Source organism: Thermobia domestica, chromosome 13, assembly GCF_964235325.1.
Source record: "Thermobia domestica chromosome 13, izTheDome1.hap1.1, whole genome shotgun sequence".
In the NCBI taxonomy this organism is placed as follows: Eukaryota; Metazoa; Arthropoda; class Insecta; order Zygentoma; family Lepismatidae; genus Thermobia; species Thermobia domestica.
Genome location: NC_137466.1, coordinates 154,421,683 through 154,440,295, shown reverse-complemented (window position 1 = coordinate 154,440,295; position 18,613 = coordinate 154,421,683). Strand labels below are relative to the sequence as shown.

At 34.7% G+C, this 18,613-nt stretch overlaps 1 protein-coding gene across 1 annotated transcript in view; it reads left to right on the top strand.

Moving 5' to 3' along the window:
• The first annotated feature begins 379 nt into the window (after positions 1-379).
• Positions 380-18,613, top strand: part of LOC145667824 (membrane metallo-endopeptidase-like 1) — an 80,887-nt gene continuing 62,653 nt past the window's right edge. Inside the window, exon 1 of the mRNA XM_081735256.1 lies at positions 380-577. The gene's annotated coding sequence lies outside the window, so the exon portion shown is untranslated. The remainder of the gene's footprint in view (positions 578-18,613) is intronic.

Genomic DNA, 18,613 nt, shown 5'->3' with positions numbered 1-18,613 from the left:
GCAGGTGGATTAGGAAGGACACGCCTCACTTCCTAAACATGGAGTAAGAAGATAATAAATCTTATGACTTTGATGCACACAGGATATTCAAAGAAACAAGATACCGGTATTTTTATCTACAATTTGTCACATGCGTCTGACATCTTCAATACTGATAAATCATTGAGTATATTTTTTTCCCACTCAAGTAGCAAAAATGCGTCCGTTACCTTACCAACGGTATGATAATCCCCCATTTAAAAAGAGGAAGAAGAAAGATTAGATAATGAAATATACTGTTTGTTCTTCATCGATACGTGAGTTCGGCGAAAAATCAGTATATACACGTATTCTAATTTCCTATTTTAAGTTGAAGATTTCTATATTGACAAAAGTGAGATGGCACTATATTCGCACTTTAATAATGAAAAAGTATATGTATGTCATTACACATAACAGTGTTACGAGATTTTTGTGTGTGATATAATTGTGTCAGTAAAACGCATCGGACTCTTGATAAGTTGGACATTGGAAGCGAAATTATTTCTAGTAAGCTATACATTATAGCACTCATAGCTACAAGGAAGTGTATATTAAGGTAAGAGGTGTGATTCTTCTCAGTCAACAACACAAATGGAAGGCAAGGGCCCAAGCCCGGTACTTAAATCAACCACAAAAACCGCCAAGAAATCTCTGCTCTCTGCTGCTCTGCTCTGTAGTACTTTCGAATGTGGTACTTACGAAATTGGGTGAAATGCATTCATGTACAATATTTACAAAATAATCGGTTCTTAGATACTATATTGAACGCTTTGTTTAGCGTTTTACACCTCAGAAAAACTATTTTGGCGACGTAGTTGTCGACTTCAGGGGGTAAAAATTTTCTAGGGCAGTGGTTCTCAATTACTTCAGGTTTGCAGACCCAGTTTATAGTTTTAAGGCAAGGTACAGAACCTACACCTTTAAATTTTGGTGTCTGTGTAGTAGTACTAGCTGAGAGGTATGTAGCAATATTAACAACAATTAAATCATAACTCTTCATTTAAGTGATGAAATTGATCACAAACTTCATGACTAATGATCCAAAAGACCCAGAGGCAGTCAGACTCATGGCTCACCAGATCTGGTGACTCAAACAGACCCATGATTGGATGTGACCCGGATAGATCCATAACACGGAAGACCTCGAGACTAAAGGTCGTTGTACAAATGGGGCATTTGTATGAGGCTAAATTCTAACAAACACAATTGTCTTCTCTCTCATTGCTTTTGTATTAATTATAATTTTATTTCTAGCTTGTTGTTTGCGTCTGTGTGTGCCAACATTACACTGAAATATAACTACAAGTTTTATCAGAGTACAAACGTGTCAAAGTCACAGAAAAAGTAAGCTACTTCTTTCTCTGTCGAAGAATCATCAAAGTTTAATCGACGTATAAAACTTCTCGTTTATAGTATAAAAGATATCGCTGAGCTCAAATTCCTATCTGTCTTCTAATGTGATCTTTACCATTGAAAATAATTTATTTAATTACACAATGCACGATACGATCTTAAAACTGTGATGACAACCAAATAAATTATCTTCTGCTATAATAATAATAATAATAATAATAATAATAATAATAATAATAATAATAATAATAATAATAATAATAATAATAATAATAATAATAATAATAATAATAATAATAATATATTCTCAAGCGAGTGTAATTTCGCCGACCTATTTCTTCTAGCATGGGGTTTGGTGCTGTTATTGTGTGCATATAAATAAACCGTTTATATCAATTGAGTTTATATATTTTACAACATAGTTCAGTCATTTTGATATTTCACTCTAATTATTCTAAAATATTATATGACTTTAAAAGTTTCATTGTAAACGTTATTATTTCAATATTTTTCCGTTCAATATATAATTATTTGAAAACACGAATTTTCAATGTTTGTTTAGTTCAATACAAGTTTTAGGTATTTTTTTTTTTTATCTGACTCCTTTGAAATTTATAATTTCACAGTATATTTTATTTCCTTTCATACTATTTCACATTTCTCAGAGGAAAGTTAATTTGGGTACTACTGGTCTATTGGATCTGTTAAAAAAACATACGAGACGTTATGTGTATTTTGTAAGAACCGAAGCGCGAGCATTCATTGAGAAAATTAAGAGTCGACGCGTATATAATAAATATCATTATAACAAATTGTGACGGGAATGTGAAGAGAGCAAACAAAATAGTCAAATCAAAATCGTGTTCGCATAATATAATTCTGCACAATTGAAAGTGAAAGGAAAAATAATAATAAAGGAATAAAGTACATAAATTGTAGTTTTAAAAAGTAGGGAAGCACCGTCCCAGAATTCAAGCAAATTGACATGTGGACGTTATGTCAACCCGACATACTTGACTGATAGAGATATACAGTATGTCTGTTTAAAGATTTACAACGGCATCATCGTTCGTTCCAGTTGAAGAGCACTTTATTAAACTGGTATTACTTTAATTAATATAGTATAGGTATAGTTCTAATCCGGGATACCAGCAAGATTTTTTTTTCCAAGCAGGGGCAAAAACACTGGTTTCAAGGGGGAACAAAAGACAGACACACAAGCACGATTGTGAATATACACACACTTTGATGCACGCGTACGCATAATGCATAATACAAATCAGAAATTATTTATGCACATACCCTTATTACTACAGTAAATAAACTATAGTACGTTATATTATAAATATTAAATGCTATAGTAGCCTATATGACAGCAAATTAGTATTTTTAACATGTATTTTAAAGAAGTGCCTCCTTGCCACCTAATGCGGGTGACCATGGTTCTCATCTTCTTTAAGTATACAGCGTTTGTTCCAGATGGTATTTTCAGACATGCTCAAAGCGTTTTTGGTCTTAATTCTAGATCAAAAGACAGTTTGAAAGCTAAGAAATAGTCAAATAGATGTCATAAAAATGATACTGGAAGTGAATATGATGAGCACGTACCACTTAACTGAAAGTGCAGTTTCTAACTGTCCACAACCATGTATTTGTTTGAAACTGTGGAATATGTGGAACTGTGTCTCGCAAAATCAACTGTGCTTAGAAAGAAAAATAGTCTTTGGAGAGATGGTTTCTGCCATCGCCCTCCTTATGGATCCGCTACTGATCACGACAAAGCTTGTTTTGCTTTACAAAGTAAAATTTCGTAGCTTTATTGTTGTTCAGTAAGACATTTCGTCTCAACGGCTAATCACGACAGTGATTTCGTTTAACATGCAGAGTTAACTCTTAACGAATTATTGTTACATGCTGCAAATTTTGATACTATAGTTTAATTAAAATATATTATATAGGTATAAAATATATTATATAGGTATAATCCTGTAACTAAGTACAAAATGGTCGTTCCAGCTGGAACATTTTGACCTGAACATTGCCAGGGTCGGCCTTAGGAGATATTATTCCCAATTGGTAACAATTTTAATCGTCCCCAGGTACCCAGCAAACTTACAATGAGTTGTCGTTCTTACTGGTCAAACCCAGAGCATATTACATTCTAGCCTCCTTAGTCAATACACGTACAGATTCTCTAGTTCCCTCCTCTAGTCCCTTTCTCTAGTTCCTTCATGCAAAGTTTTGTTTCTCTGTCTCTTTTAGTTTCTCCGTTATCACGGTTGGAAATTCTAAATTATATTATAATATGAAAACGCCATTTCATGACTTTGTCGTCAAGTCGGCACGGGTTAACTTTCTCGTAGAGAGCTGCTATTTCACTAATGCGTGTTTACGGTCACATAGAATACATTTGGGGGGTGCGTATCGCAACATGTAATTACCCAAAATAAGGGACACCCTAATATATATATATATATATATATATATATATATATATATATATATATATAGAGAGAGAGAGAGAGAGAGAGAGAGAGAGAGAGAGAATTTGTAGACTCTTTCCCGTTCAGCCGCAGTGTTGCCAGCACAGATAAGGGTCTAAATAATTGACGTATTAAATTCTCTGTTTTGCCAGAATCGTTAATGAACAAAATAAAAATAAGAAAGTAAATCTACATTCAATACCTTCTCGTAAAACAATTAAAACAAAGTACTAAGATGCAAAACCCAGGAATGGGGGAGCATCCTCCTAACCTGTGGGTCGAATCGACCTTTCAGTTCTGTCTTAGTCGGTGACAAAAAGTGCATTCACATAGATCTTTTGCCCTTAGTACCTCAATGCGACTCTAAGGCTATAACCAATTTAAGGGCTGGAAAAACCTCGCAATATTAACGAAGATGATGCCCAACCCCCAAAGTTATTGATTTTATACTCTTATTACTGTTCATTTAGCGTTTTGAGGAATAGCCTATAAATGGATTTTAAAAATAACCTTTTCTTAGAAGTATGAATAATTTTAGTTTACTGGGGATAATTTTTCATTTATTGTCGATTAAAATAAATTTGTAACATATAACTTTAAATAAATATTTGTGAGGGCCAAGTCAAGATTTGAGAAGGCCGGTGACCCCTGTGCCCCTCCTTAGCTAAGCCCCTGGCTTTAAAATGAGATAAAAATACAATGAATACATCGAATTTTCCAATATGTACTGCCATTTTAAAAATTTATTTTCCCATTTTGCTTGCAGTTTTTGGTCTTTTATTTTACCACAATTGTCAGTTTTTAGTCATTAATCATACTATCTACTGTCATATGAGTATCGTAATGAAGAGTCTAATTAGGGTACTTGAAGGGGGGATCCAGGACCGACTTCTGGGGGAGGCGATGGGTTGTAATACTGCTACTTAGAGCTACTTTTAAGAGCTTCAAACTCTGGGATGGGTTTTATTTATATATATAAAATAAGAAAGTTTCTCTTTCTGGGGGGAGGCAACCGCCCCGATCGCCCCCCCTGGATCCGCCACTGGGTACTTGTATATTTCAGTACCAGTTTTATCTCAGTAAACAGAGAGGTACGCTCGAGGTGGATTCTGGTGGCCGGGTCCTCCCACCCCCGAAATTCTGATTTTTCTGTAAATTTAGTTAAATTTTAATGGTATTTTTTTAAATTTTAATATAATTTATCCTCATATTGAACTTGGACCTCTCGAAAATCTTTGGATCCCCAAAATAAATTTCTGTGTACCTTGCTCTCAGTAAATAGTGTGGTTCTCGTAAAGCTCAATCGTAAAATTCAGAAATTACTCTATTTTCTTCTTCATTTTCTCGAAAACTACTCATGTATATCATTTTGTTCAGTTCAGAAAGATCTATCAGTTGGTATATGTTTTACCTTAGACATATTTTGTTTAAAGCAAATAATATTGTAGACTTATAAAATGTCATTGATAGAATACAATTGTTCTTTAAATACTGCGATACAAATAATTCTACGTATTTTAAAAATCTATCTACAGGGTACGCGAAAGGTAACTCCCTATTTTTAATATTTTCCCTTTTAAAATACTGTAAGTATGAACTCAATATTTTTGTATAGATGTAGTTTATTATATACCATTATCTTTCAAAAAGCTACAATTCAATTCAATGTATGTTCCAGTATTTTCTAGACACTGTCTCAAACGAACAGGTACGTTTACTACGACCTTCCTCAAGAACTCAGCAGGAACACTCCTTATGACCTTACGGATCTTATTCTCAAGTTCCCTGAGAACTTGTGGTTAGCTGCAATACGCTTCTCCCTTAGCCCACCTTCATAAAAGAAATCGCATCGGGTTGAAGTCTAGACTACGCGTTGACCTTACTGTGAGACCCCGGCGACCTATCCAGCGTCCTTCAAAGCGTTCATCAAGCCATTGTCTTAAAGGCAAGGCGTAATGAGAGGAGCTGCATCTTGCATATATAACAGTTCATTGGACTTGTCCCATTCAGAAATTGTAGGCCATACAAAATTTTCTAATATTTCACCGTTCATAGTATCTCTCAACAGATAGGATTCAATAATGCGGGATAAAGTTAATCCACACTACACTCTCATTTTCGGCTCGCCATGCATATCTTCAACGGTCTCTTTGAGATCACGTTCTGCCCAATAATGGCTATTATGATGATTAACGAATCTCCTACATGAAACAGAGCTTCATTACTCTACATAATTTTTCAAATAGATGAACATGATCTTCATGCATGCGTGCATCATTTCACAGAACTCAGCATGCCTATCACAATCATCTGCTTACAACTTTTGGACGTAATGAGGATTCCATGGTTTGTAATGTAACTCTTTGAAGAATTGCACGCACAGAATAGTATGTAATGCCACTCTCTCTTGCAGCCTGAATTGTTGATTTTGAAGGCCTTCGCCCGAACATCTCCCTCGCTGTGGCCACCTGTTTCTCTGATACCGAAGTCGAGGACCTACCTGATCTCTTAATATCCACGACACTTCCAGTGGTCATTAATTTTCTGTGTCAATTTTTTAATTGTTTTTGCATGTTGATCTCTCCACCACCGTTGGACCTGAATTACAGACTGCCATACCTCAAATCTTGCTGAAATTTTGGCTCTCTTCAATGCTTAGTCGTCCTGGTATCTCTTCAAAGTAAAGGAAACATCTTCACAGGATCTGGAAAAATTAGGGGGAAAATGATTACTTTAGTCTATAAAACAAGATAATTCTCATTGCTATCTACATATAATATCAATAGAAACTCACAATTCAAAATAGGGAGTTACTTTCCGCCCACCCTATATATGTACATATACATACAGTGAATTTGAGTTTGTGTGTTACTTAATGACGCAAAAGTTACTGCTGAACTAATGAAATGCTACTTGTCATGATTATCAATCTCAGATTCTCAAGGGACTTACGATACTACATTGATATTTTGCAGCAGTGGGGGTGGTGGGGGTGATAAGGTAGGCAGAAGTGAGATGTGAAAATTATATATATCAGACCCAGTTTTTAGTTTTAAGTTTTTAGTTTTAAGGCAAGGTACGGAACCTGTACCTTTAAATTTTGGATATCTGTGTAGTAGTACTAGCTGAGAGGTATGTAGCAATATTAACAACAATTAAATCATAACTCTTCATTTAAGTGATGAAATTGATCACAAACTTCATGACTAATGATCCAAAAGACCCAGAGGCAGTCAGACATGGCTCACCAGATCTGGTGACTCAAAGAGACCCATGATTGGATGTTACCCGGATAGATCCATAACACAGAAGACCTCGAGACTAAAGGTCGTTGTACACATGGGGCATTTGTGTGAGGCTAAATTCTAAATTCTCACAAACATTATTGTCTTCTCTCTCATTGCTTTTTATTATTAAATATAATTTTATTTCTAGCTTGTTGTTTGCGTCTGTGTGAAAACATTACACTGAAATATAACTACAAGTTTTATCAGAGTACAAAGGTGTCAGAGTCACAGAAAAAGTAAGCTACTTGTTTCTCTGTTAAAGAATCGTCAAAGTTTAATCGACATATAAAACTTGTCGTTTATAGTATCAAATATATCGCTGAGCCCAAATTCCTATCTGTCTTCTAATGTGATCTTTACCATTGAAAATAATTTATTTAATTACACAATGCACGATACGATCTTAAAACTGTGATGACAACCAAATAAATTATCTTCTGCTATAATAATAATAATAATAATAATAATAATAATAATAATAATAATAATAATAATAATAATAATAATAATAATAAATTCTCAAGCAAGTGTAATTTTGCTGACCTATTTCTTCTAGCATGGCGTTTGGTGCTGTTATTGTGTGCATATAAATGAAGCGTTTATATCAATTGAGTTTATATAAATTACAACATAGTTCAGTCATTTTGATACTTCACTCTAATTATTCTAAAATATTATATAACTTTAAAAGTTTCATTGTAAACGTTATTATTTCAGTATTTCCCGTCTCTTTCTATTGGCCAATATTCCTGAAGATATATAATTATTTGAAAACACAAATTTTCAATGTTTGTTTAGTTCAATACAAAGTCTTAGGTAATCATTTTTTTATCTCACTCCTTTCAAATTTATAATTTGACAGTATATTTTATTTCCTTTCATAATATTTCACATCTCTCAGAGGAAAGATAATTTGGGTACTACTGGTCTATTGGATCTGCTGAAAAACATACGAGACGTTATGTTCATCTTGTAAGTACCAAAGCGCGAGCATTCACTGAGAAAATTAAGAATCGACGCGTATGTAATAAATATCATTATAACAAATTGTGACGGGATTGTGAAGAGAGCAAACAAAATAGTCAAATCAAAATCGTGTTCGCATAATATAATTCTGCACAATTGAAAGTAAAAGAAATAATAATAATAATAATAATAATAATAATAATAATAATAATAATAATAATAATAATAATAATAATAATAATAATAATAGAATAAAGTACATAAATTGTAGTTTTAAAAAGTAGGGAAGCACCCTCCCAGAATTCAAGCAAATTGACATGTGGACGTTATGTCAACCCGACATACTTGACTGATAGAGATATACAGTATGTCTGTTTAAAGATTTACAACGGCATCATCGTTCGTTCCAGTTGAAGAGCACTCTATTAAACTGGTATTACTTTAATTAATATAGTATAGGTATAGTTCCAATCCGGGATACCAGCAAGATTTTTTTTCCAAGCAGGGACAAAAACACAGGTTTCAAGGGAGAACAAAGGACAGACACACAAGCACGATTGTGAATATACACACACTTTGATGCACGCGTACGCATAATGCATAATACAAATCAGAAATTATTTATGCATATACCCTTATTACTACAGTAAATAAACTATACTCCGTTATATTATAAATATTAAGTGCTATAGTAGCCTATATGACAGCAATGAATGCTGAAATACACCAAAAATAGCGGGGAGAAAGGAAACTTAAAGTTCCACTTATAGCGTTACACTATAGCCCAAAGTTCGAATATGTCTAAAATCTAGTCTACTATTTTTATCAAAATCCACTTAAACACTCCATCTTGATATTACCTTTTATTATAATATGTAATGAAGGAAACATTTACACCTTTTAAATAAGATACATGTTGATAATACAAGATGGATCCTTTCTTATATCTTATATCTCTCGTTGCTATGACGACCAATAACATATATGGGTTCCTCCCAGTTGCGGACGTCTCAGTTGCGGACGCTGCTCTTATCTGTTAAAATCATTCCCAGTTGTGGACGCACAGGTGTTGCTTGGAATTTCCATAACTCGATTACGAAGCAATCAGAATTGTTAGTCCCAATTGCGGACGCGTGCGGGAAAAGAGACAAGATCTATTGATAACAAGCAGCAACGTTGCCACATTTTTCTTTTCATTACATTTACTAACCTGCCCTCAGCAACGAGAAGGACTTTTTGTTGCAAGAATACAATTTGCTGAAAAGATATTCATTCAGGGGTGTAGCTAGTAAGTTCTTATAGGGGCATGACTTTTACAGCGGCCGTAGCCTTTTTACAATGTCGAAATAAAATTCTTCTCGCAATTTTTTAGTGAGGAGAATTTTATTTCAAAAAATAAGATGGGAACCGCCCTCCCCCCACACAAAGATTTCGTACCTTCTATGCAACTTTCCTTCACACATAACCAGGCTTAGGACTGGCAGTGTCAATGTTGAAACTATTGGCACTGGCGTGTTTACAAGTTGCAGGAGAATAGCCACTGTCGAATATTATGACTATATGAGAATGAGCTTGCAGTTCTCCTTTGTCAGATAGTGAATTATATACAATATTTACGCAAACCACTTATATACAATATTTACACAAAGCTACTCAACTCTCTGAACATATGCTATACATCGCAAAAATTTCTTGATGTTACCAGCATCCTGAAATTCCGCAAGAATTCTATGCATTCTTTCGTCTAATAGTATTGCCGATTTCTTTCTTCTTTTCCCGCCAATTTTTAAATCCAAACGATAATACAGAAAGTCGCTGTGCCAAGCTTCATCCTTGAGAACTCGGACTAACTCTGAGACATTTGGGTGTGCTTTGTTTGTAATAGAACGCAGTCTGTTGTGCCAGCCTTCGAGTGCGTTGTTCGTCCAGTGTCTTGTGTTATGGCAGTTCCAAATCGCTGTAGTAAAAGTCGAGTTCTCCAACCATTGGACGAGGAAATAATCATAAAATTGCTGCAATTTACTGTTGCATGGTGTGTCTTCTTGAATACATAGCCAACCATTAACGACTTTATCTATTGGCAAGTGTGCCAAAGCAGCACACATTCTAATGCACAACCTAACCTCATCATCATTTGTGTATTCTTGTACAAGCCCTACTTCTTGCACTTTTCTCCATAAGCACTGGTTGAAATGAAAATTGCATCCTTTAACCTGCTCTTCTGGAAATACATACCGCAATGCGTTTATGGATGACTCTTCGAAGTCAACCATTATCCATTCCGGTTTCCACTCAGGGACTTGTCCCTTAATTCCTGCGAAAAGTCTCTCGTATATTTGCTGTCTTTTGCTTGGCAAAAGAGCAAACACAATCGGAACAATATTGGTTTCTTCACCGCTGCTACCAATGTCGGCATGCACTGTATAAAGCTGGGAAAACTGATTCTACATTAACATGCATAATTATGTCTCATATAGTTTCGTACAAAAGTTTAGGCTAGGAGTTTGCGTGCAATTACGTTGAGAAATGGATCTTCTTAATGAATCTTTGTAAGAAATATTCCTCGTCGATGAGCGTGTGCGAAACGGTCGATTATGATTAAATATATAATCAACTAATATTCTGCAAACTACAAGATTTTGTTAATGACTTCTAAAACAAGGAATTAAGTAATTTCAAAACAAGTAATTAAGTAAATTATCATGCAAAACTAATAAATTTAAATAACTTCTCTTTCGACAGGAGGAATAAAAATGGAAGTGTTATTTTGGGCTAGCATCTACGAAAATTTCCCTCACTAAAAATTTGCTGGGATAAATGAAATTAAATAATGCACAAATCTGCAAAATAATTACAGAAATTCTGATGTAATTTACATGTATTTCATATGTAATTAATGGATAAACTAGTGGTTAGCAGTATCTCTAATATTACATAGCTTTATAATTATAGATGCTCGTATATTGACAGATTTGAATTCTTTATATCGAGGCAGGGTAGAACTGTAATGAAATGAAAAATGTGGCAACGTTGCTGCTTGTTATCAATAGATCTTACCTCTTGTCCTGTACGCGTCCGCAATTGGGAATAACAAGTCTTGTTGCATCGTAATTGAGGCATGGAAATTCCAAAGAACACCTGTGCGTCCGCAACTGGGAATGATTTTAACAGATAAGAGCAGCGTCCATAACTGGGACGTCCGCAACTGGCACGGATTCAACATATATCATCAAATTACTATGCAAATTACTATGATTGATGCATATTAACAGAACATCAATCATAATTATCCAAAAGAAATTAATTCTATTTCTTTTTATATTTTCTTCTTCTTCTTTTAACCAGCTTGTACATATTTTAATAGAACATATTGCCCGTAAATACAAGTAAAGATGTTAAAAATACAATATCGCTATACTTTCTCATTACAAGTCATATAAATTTACAAATCACTGTCAAAATAAGATATTACTCTCTATTACGTACTAAACAAGGGCTTCTCAAACTATGGTCCTCGAAGCCTGCATTCATGGTTCTCTTAGATTTAACATTCAAAAAAAAGGAATAAAAAATAATGCAAACTATATACTATAGACTACAGCTTAAAACCTCAAACATATTTTATGTAAACAATATATATATATTTTTTAATTTAACAAAGTAAGGTTTATGAAAAAACAAATAACTTACACAGATGTGTTATAAGTACTACGTGCCTAAATACTATGATAACCGCCGTCAGAAAATAAAACAAAAATGTTTGCTATTATCAGTGTATTTTGCTACTTATAATAGAACATTATAAGCTAATCATTTTTCCAACAAATTAAAAACTGTTAAATATTATTTGGAATGAACATCCTTTTCAGCCGCACAAAAATGAGTTTTCTTGCGATTTTCTCGAAAACTACAAATAAGAATTTATGCTTAAGCAGTTATCTTCTTCAACTCCATGTGATATTATCTTTGGACAATATTTTAATTAAACAAAAATTACATTTTAGGAACGAATGATAATTTTGGGCTAAATATCATTAATAAATACAGTCATTTACGGTAAAATTCCATAAACGTCTTGTTTTGTCACTTTTACAAGAAATCTTGAATAAATTTCATTTACTATAATGGGGAAGGAAAGAACCATTTTAGATATTATTGAGGAGAGGAAGAGAAACTCGTTGGGGCATTGGCTAAGAAGGAACTGTATCATGAGGAACGTGCTAGAGAGTGTGATGGCAGGAAAGAGAGGGAGAGGGCGAAGGAGACTACAAGTAATGGACGATATCAAAACAGAAAATTCGTACCTGAAGACAAAGAGGTTAGCGGAAGACCGTGAAGTATGGACGCATCTCAATTGCGACAAGTGATCTGCCAATAATAGCAGAATATCTGTGATGATGATGACTATAATCTCTGACCATATTTGTCATTTTATAGTTGCTTTTTAAGTTTTGTTCATTTGTCTACCGGAAATACAAGTCACATTGGTTGGCGTTATCATGGAATATAGACCACTTGTGGTAACATATTAAATTTAACACTTCTTATCAGAGGGGATAAATCGTTCTTAACGAACCAAATACCTGTTTCAAGTCAGAAGTCATAAAAAATACTAATTCGTTAATATATCAATATTATCATATTATATTGTTCATTTCGAAACGCTTTAGGTTTGTCTTATTACGTCAAACGCATCAATTTTAAGTGGTCTATGATTCACAAGAATGAGACACAGTACACATGACGCAAAGTAGCAATGTGACCTTGTTAATGGAGAGCTGATGGAAATATGAAAATATGACTGTATTTGTGGCAAAACAAAGAAAGAAGAAAAGGAAGAAAGCAAAGAAAGTTCTTGACATCATATCACAGGAAATCAATTACCTTTCCCATGATATCGCTTATCTTGACAGGCGTACAGATAGGTTTATTATTTAATGTAATTTTGTTTACGTAGAAAATCTATGGTGGAGCCAAAATTAGTCATATTCGCTGTAAAGTGCTGCTTAAAAGTTATGAGACCTCAACACCAAGTTCATTTATCACCATTAAATAAACATCAAAGATCAAAATTCATGATATAAACAATATTTTAAAAAACGTTCACAAGGGAACATCTTATATTGATAGTAGCATTGCCCAATCAAACAACGCATAATCGATAGAGGAGTGAAGAAATGTGAGAAATGCAATAATATCTACTCATAATTAGATTTGCTAGATGTTATAATTTGTGTTCCGTGCCATTTAACAAAACTTCATTTTGTGCTCAGTTGGCAACACTGCATTACATATGATGTTATTGAGCATTTCGTTGGTACAATATTTGCTTACTATACTGTTGTGTAAATAACATTTTGATTACTTTAATCATTTTGAAGTTATTTCTATGTCAGTGTATCTTTTGCATTGCTATCTTCACATAATTCTGGATCCTTCTTTCCTCTGTATCTCCTGTGTTTCTGGGTGTCGGCCAGTAAAACTTTGGATTTCTCATATTTCTTCACTCTTCTATCGATTGGGCATTGCTTGATTGGGCAATGCTACTATCAATATAAGATGTTCCCTTGTCAGTGTTTCTTATAGGAATGTAGGAGTTACACGATACATTTTTTTTTAGCATCGAAGCTATGTGAGACACGATACATAATGTAAAAATTGGGATCTCAATAGCGCTGTAACTTGGAACTTTTACTGGGAGAGTAAGCATCAATATCCCCCCCCCCCGAAAATATGCAGTACGAAATTCGAACCCATCAGTACTTAAAACCTTAGTAAACAGTTTCATTACTTCCATGGGTCCCAGGAGGCGACTTACTGAAGTTAGGTTCCAGATTATATTTATACTTGATCTTAGGGAAATATAATTATTTTGTTTAAATTGTGGCAGCAGCAGCAAATTTTATTATTTTCAGTTCTTTTAAAAATAAAATGTTGACAATAATGATGTCTCCTTTAATTTTTTGAGGTGTAGGGGTAGAGGATCAGAGACACATTTCAGGGGTTGATATTGTTTCGATCCATTACAATAATCGTTGAAATCGGGAACATCAATTTGACTCATCCGGAAATCATCGTGCAATTTCAGCCGAACTCATCCAGTGTGGATCAAACTTGGCGTGATGGTAGACCATGACCTGTACTCTAACAGCACAGGATGTGCTAGGCATGTGCTATTCAGGTGTCCCAGCTACTTTATAGGTACCCGACACTTGGCACATATGATATTCATGTGCTAAGTATGTACTTCAGCTACCTACAGTTTTAGATACTTGTTACACCTAATTGATATTTGCAACTATGTACCACAAATATAACATTTACATACCTGGCTCAGTTTCGCACTCTAACAGTTATTTGTTTTTATGTTGCCATTGGGACATATCTGTCATGTTCTAGGTACGTCCTTTAGGTACATACTGTTTCCGATACTCTAACAGCACAAGATGTGCTAGGCATGCGCCATTTAGGTGTTCTAAATTCATCTCCCACATTTGATGCATTCGTTATTTCTTTTTCTAAGTGATTTTGTACTAGAAGCAACAAACGCATCAACTTTATTAGATGGCAACTGTCGCCGATCATTTGAAAGTGAATATGAAAGAACCATGAAATAAAGTAAATAGACACTTGTCATTTTGTTATAAAATTACATAGCGAGTAGATTTTATCTGATTCCAAACGGGTATCCTCGAATATACGAGGTTAAAGGAGCACTTTGATTAGCCAAATTCAAAAGACCTCAACAATTTATCCCTCTATAAGCGACATTGTCATCATCGTCTCCCTGACCAAGTCGGTAGAGCACGCGGCTAGTAAGCCAAAGGTTAGTGGTTAGCCCCCACCTTGAAGTATACTTTTTTACTTGTTTAAAGTGTGTTTTAGACTCACCTTTGTGTAAACACATTACGCATATAGGCGAATTAACACATTTTGGAGGAGTAATTTTGTGGTTCATTGACGCTTATGGCATGGGGAATATGACTAGAACATACTAGGCACGTTTCCCAGGTACATGTCAGGCATGTGCCTAGGGACGGACATAGACTGTGATTATCACTTGCCATCCATGTGATTTCTACATTCCCATGTACCTGAGGGAACATGATAGGCATATGGCTGCTATGTGATTGTGCTGTTAGGATTATACAATCTTCTGAAATATCCTAAGTTTTACAATCAAAATCAAATGAAGGGCTTTATTTACAACTGTGCGTAAGTTTACTAATCTTGTTCTTTGGAAAAGTACTAGAAATGCTACAGTTCTAGTTCGGCATCTGAAACGTCCCAACGAGAAAGCACTGAGACTAAGGGAAACTGTGATGGTCATGAATGAAATGGTAGAATGGAGAAAGTGGGAGAAAGGGAGAGAACATACAAACACAACAGGATGTTTTTCCACAACAAAACGCACTTGTCATCGATCGAACCAAGGGTAAACGCTATACCACTTTTTAAAAAATTCTGACTTATTTTACTCCTTTTCCAATGTTGAGGACTACCGTACAAGAAAGAACGAGGACAGGTAGAATTCCAAAGGCTATTCCATCGGAAACTGTTTCTGAGCCATCGCGGTCCCCGCATGTGTCATATGAATCGCCTGTCTGTAAAACTCATTAACTTCACTGAAAAATCGTTCGAGGAAATCAAAAAGATGTTATTATTTCTGTTTTATCTGATAAGTAAACAAATTTCATTGTATATAGGAAATGAATTATTACACCTTAAAATCAAGGTTACTAGATAGACTTCAAATATCGAAGGAGCATAGTTCGTTGTGCTTTACAAGAGTGAGCCCCGAAAGTTTACTTTGCTTTGTAACATATGTAAAAGGTTTCTAGAAACTTAATTGTTCCTCGGCCTCTTACATCCAGGGTGTTTTCATAATTGCATAATGTGCATCTGGCCAAAGCACGCGCTTGAATTTAATTGTATCGACACCCACTATATAACGTATTACTAAACCCTTTTCAGTATTCTACTAATTCTGCTTGCTTTTGGTGTAATGTTTGCTTGTATTATGCAATACATTAAGAAATTAAAATAAATGTGAAAAATATCTTGTATCAGTTAGCGCTACAATTGATGATTTAATATTTCTAAGCTCTCCTACACATCCTATCATTTGGAGTAAAGGAAGAAATTAGTCGTCCAGATCCAAAATGGTTCTTGTCCATTTATTTCAAATCCGAGAAAACCGACAAAAACAGTAGGATCAATGCGTTTTGTAGAACTGGAAATGCTTAAGGATGTTCAAGTTTTTCACATGAACACACTGATGTATTCCCAGTTGTACTGTACAAAACATGTAGATTCTAGTGGTGGGCACAAAAACCATTTCGGTTTTTCACCTGATCCGGTTTCGGTTTTCTTCAAAACCGATTCCGTTTTTTTTTCAAAATTTGTTCTATTTCTGACCAGAATGGCGTTTCGTTGTTCTCCGGAAACCGAATCAATTTCCACAGAAATAGTTTTATGTGTTTTCGAAAAGTTTTCAGCGGAACCAGTCTCGGTGAAAAACCGAACCGGTTTTGGAGAAAACCGAAACCGGTTACGGTGAAAAACAAAATGTCGGTTTTTCGGGTTTCGGTTTTTATAAAAACCGGTTTTGCCCATCCCTAGTAGATTCTACGTTTTTCGAAGTTTTTTTTTTTTTTTTTTTAATTTTCTGTAAATAGACAAGTGCCGTTTTGGAACTGGACAACTCAAATACAGATCAAGATAGAAGCTATTCTTCTGAATCCATACGACAAAGTCGTTTCTTGTTACCTCTTATCGCTTTGGCTCTGATGCTTTTCATCACACATACGCATGTACGGAAAAGCCGTTCTAAAAGACTTCTCATATTTTTGCATACCATAGTTTGGGAAGTCTACAATCTTTTCTCACTGCCTCTTACTATTCTTCCTTTAAGGTTATCAATATTGAAGCTGGAAGTGGTATGTTTCTGTCGCTTCCAGTTGCAACCGATGAGTTACATCCGAAATTGAACTTATTTAATGAGGTTCTAAATCCATATGAAAAACCGCAATTCGCTATGTTTTACAGTTTTTGCTATATAGCGATTAACGTTGAAACCGATAATTGCACATTTGGACCACTTCCGTTGATATAAAGGTGTAACAACGGCTATGGAGCATTTTCTACGGGCATTAAATAAACATTAAACACATGTTATCGCTGTTTCCTTTTTTTGTTCTACTCTATAACGAACGATGAACATTGAAACCTGAGTTTGCGACATATTTTGATCATTTTCGGTTGGAATAGAGGAATAACGATGGCGATGGAACATTTTCTACGAGCATTAAATGAATATTAAACCCATGTTTGAGATGTGTTATATAGGATGAGAAATACTGGAGATGAGGGAATTTCCCTGAACATTTCTCACTGTAAGTTACTAGAAGTGAACGAATTGATACTAGATACTACGAATTGATTTCAGAAGTATGCAAATTAATTACAGTAATCCATACGTAATTACAAAGTATTTCTTATGTAAATATCTCTTCACATTTTTTTTTCTGTCCATGCACTATTCTCTATAATACATGTTAGCGTTATCTATATTTCCACATAGTTTAATTATTATGAATATGTTACAAACTCTTCATGTTGAAATCACTTCAGTACGAAGAGCTTTTATAGCACTCAGCACTTCAGTACTGAGAGTTGTTGAGATCAGTAGAAAATATTGATGCAACATGTTTAATAAATGACTCTGCAAGGTTTAAGTTTCCTCTTGTCTAATTTGATCTCTGTTGGAAGTTCCTACGATCTAGAGCGCAAATCAGCTGGATCATATCGTCTCATATTATTTGGTGCTGAAATGGGAAGATATACTTCAATCAACAAAATGTTTCTGAACACAGAATAGAGTTTGTGAGGGGCAAACTACTAATGGCATAGGCTCATGGGCGTCGTTTGGCCTAAAGGAGAGAAGATAATTCCCTCCCTCCTGCAATGTAAAACTTGAAAATCTACTGACATCAAGGGTTTCTCCCCTTCCCCTCTCCCCAAAGAAAAATTTGAAATGACCACTTCTGCATTGGCTATGAAACCAAGAAACAAGTCCGTTTAATGTTACCGCCGCTAAACATCACTTTGACGAAACATTCGATCATAGTGACCACAATTCGATACAGGCTGTCCTCTGACCAATAGTGGCATCTTGCACTCGGACTAGGTAAGTTCTCTTGATACGTCTACTTTCTGGGTGAAATTAAATGTAACTTCATGAGGTTGACGTTCTATGAACTCAGCAAATATAATGGAGGTCAAAGGGGAAAGTATTTTCTCCAATATTATGAAATCTAACGAAACTTCTATTGAGCTACAAATTTTTGAACGGATTCAATAATTACAAACAAAAAATTTTCATTATAATAGCTCCCTCCCTAATAATTAACAGTTCAGTACAACTTTGTGTCGTCAAACATATCGCATTACTATTGAGTTATAAATCCGGCAATACTAAGAATACTTTCTAGAAAAAACAAT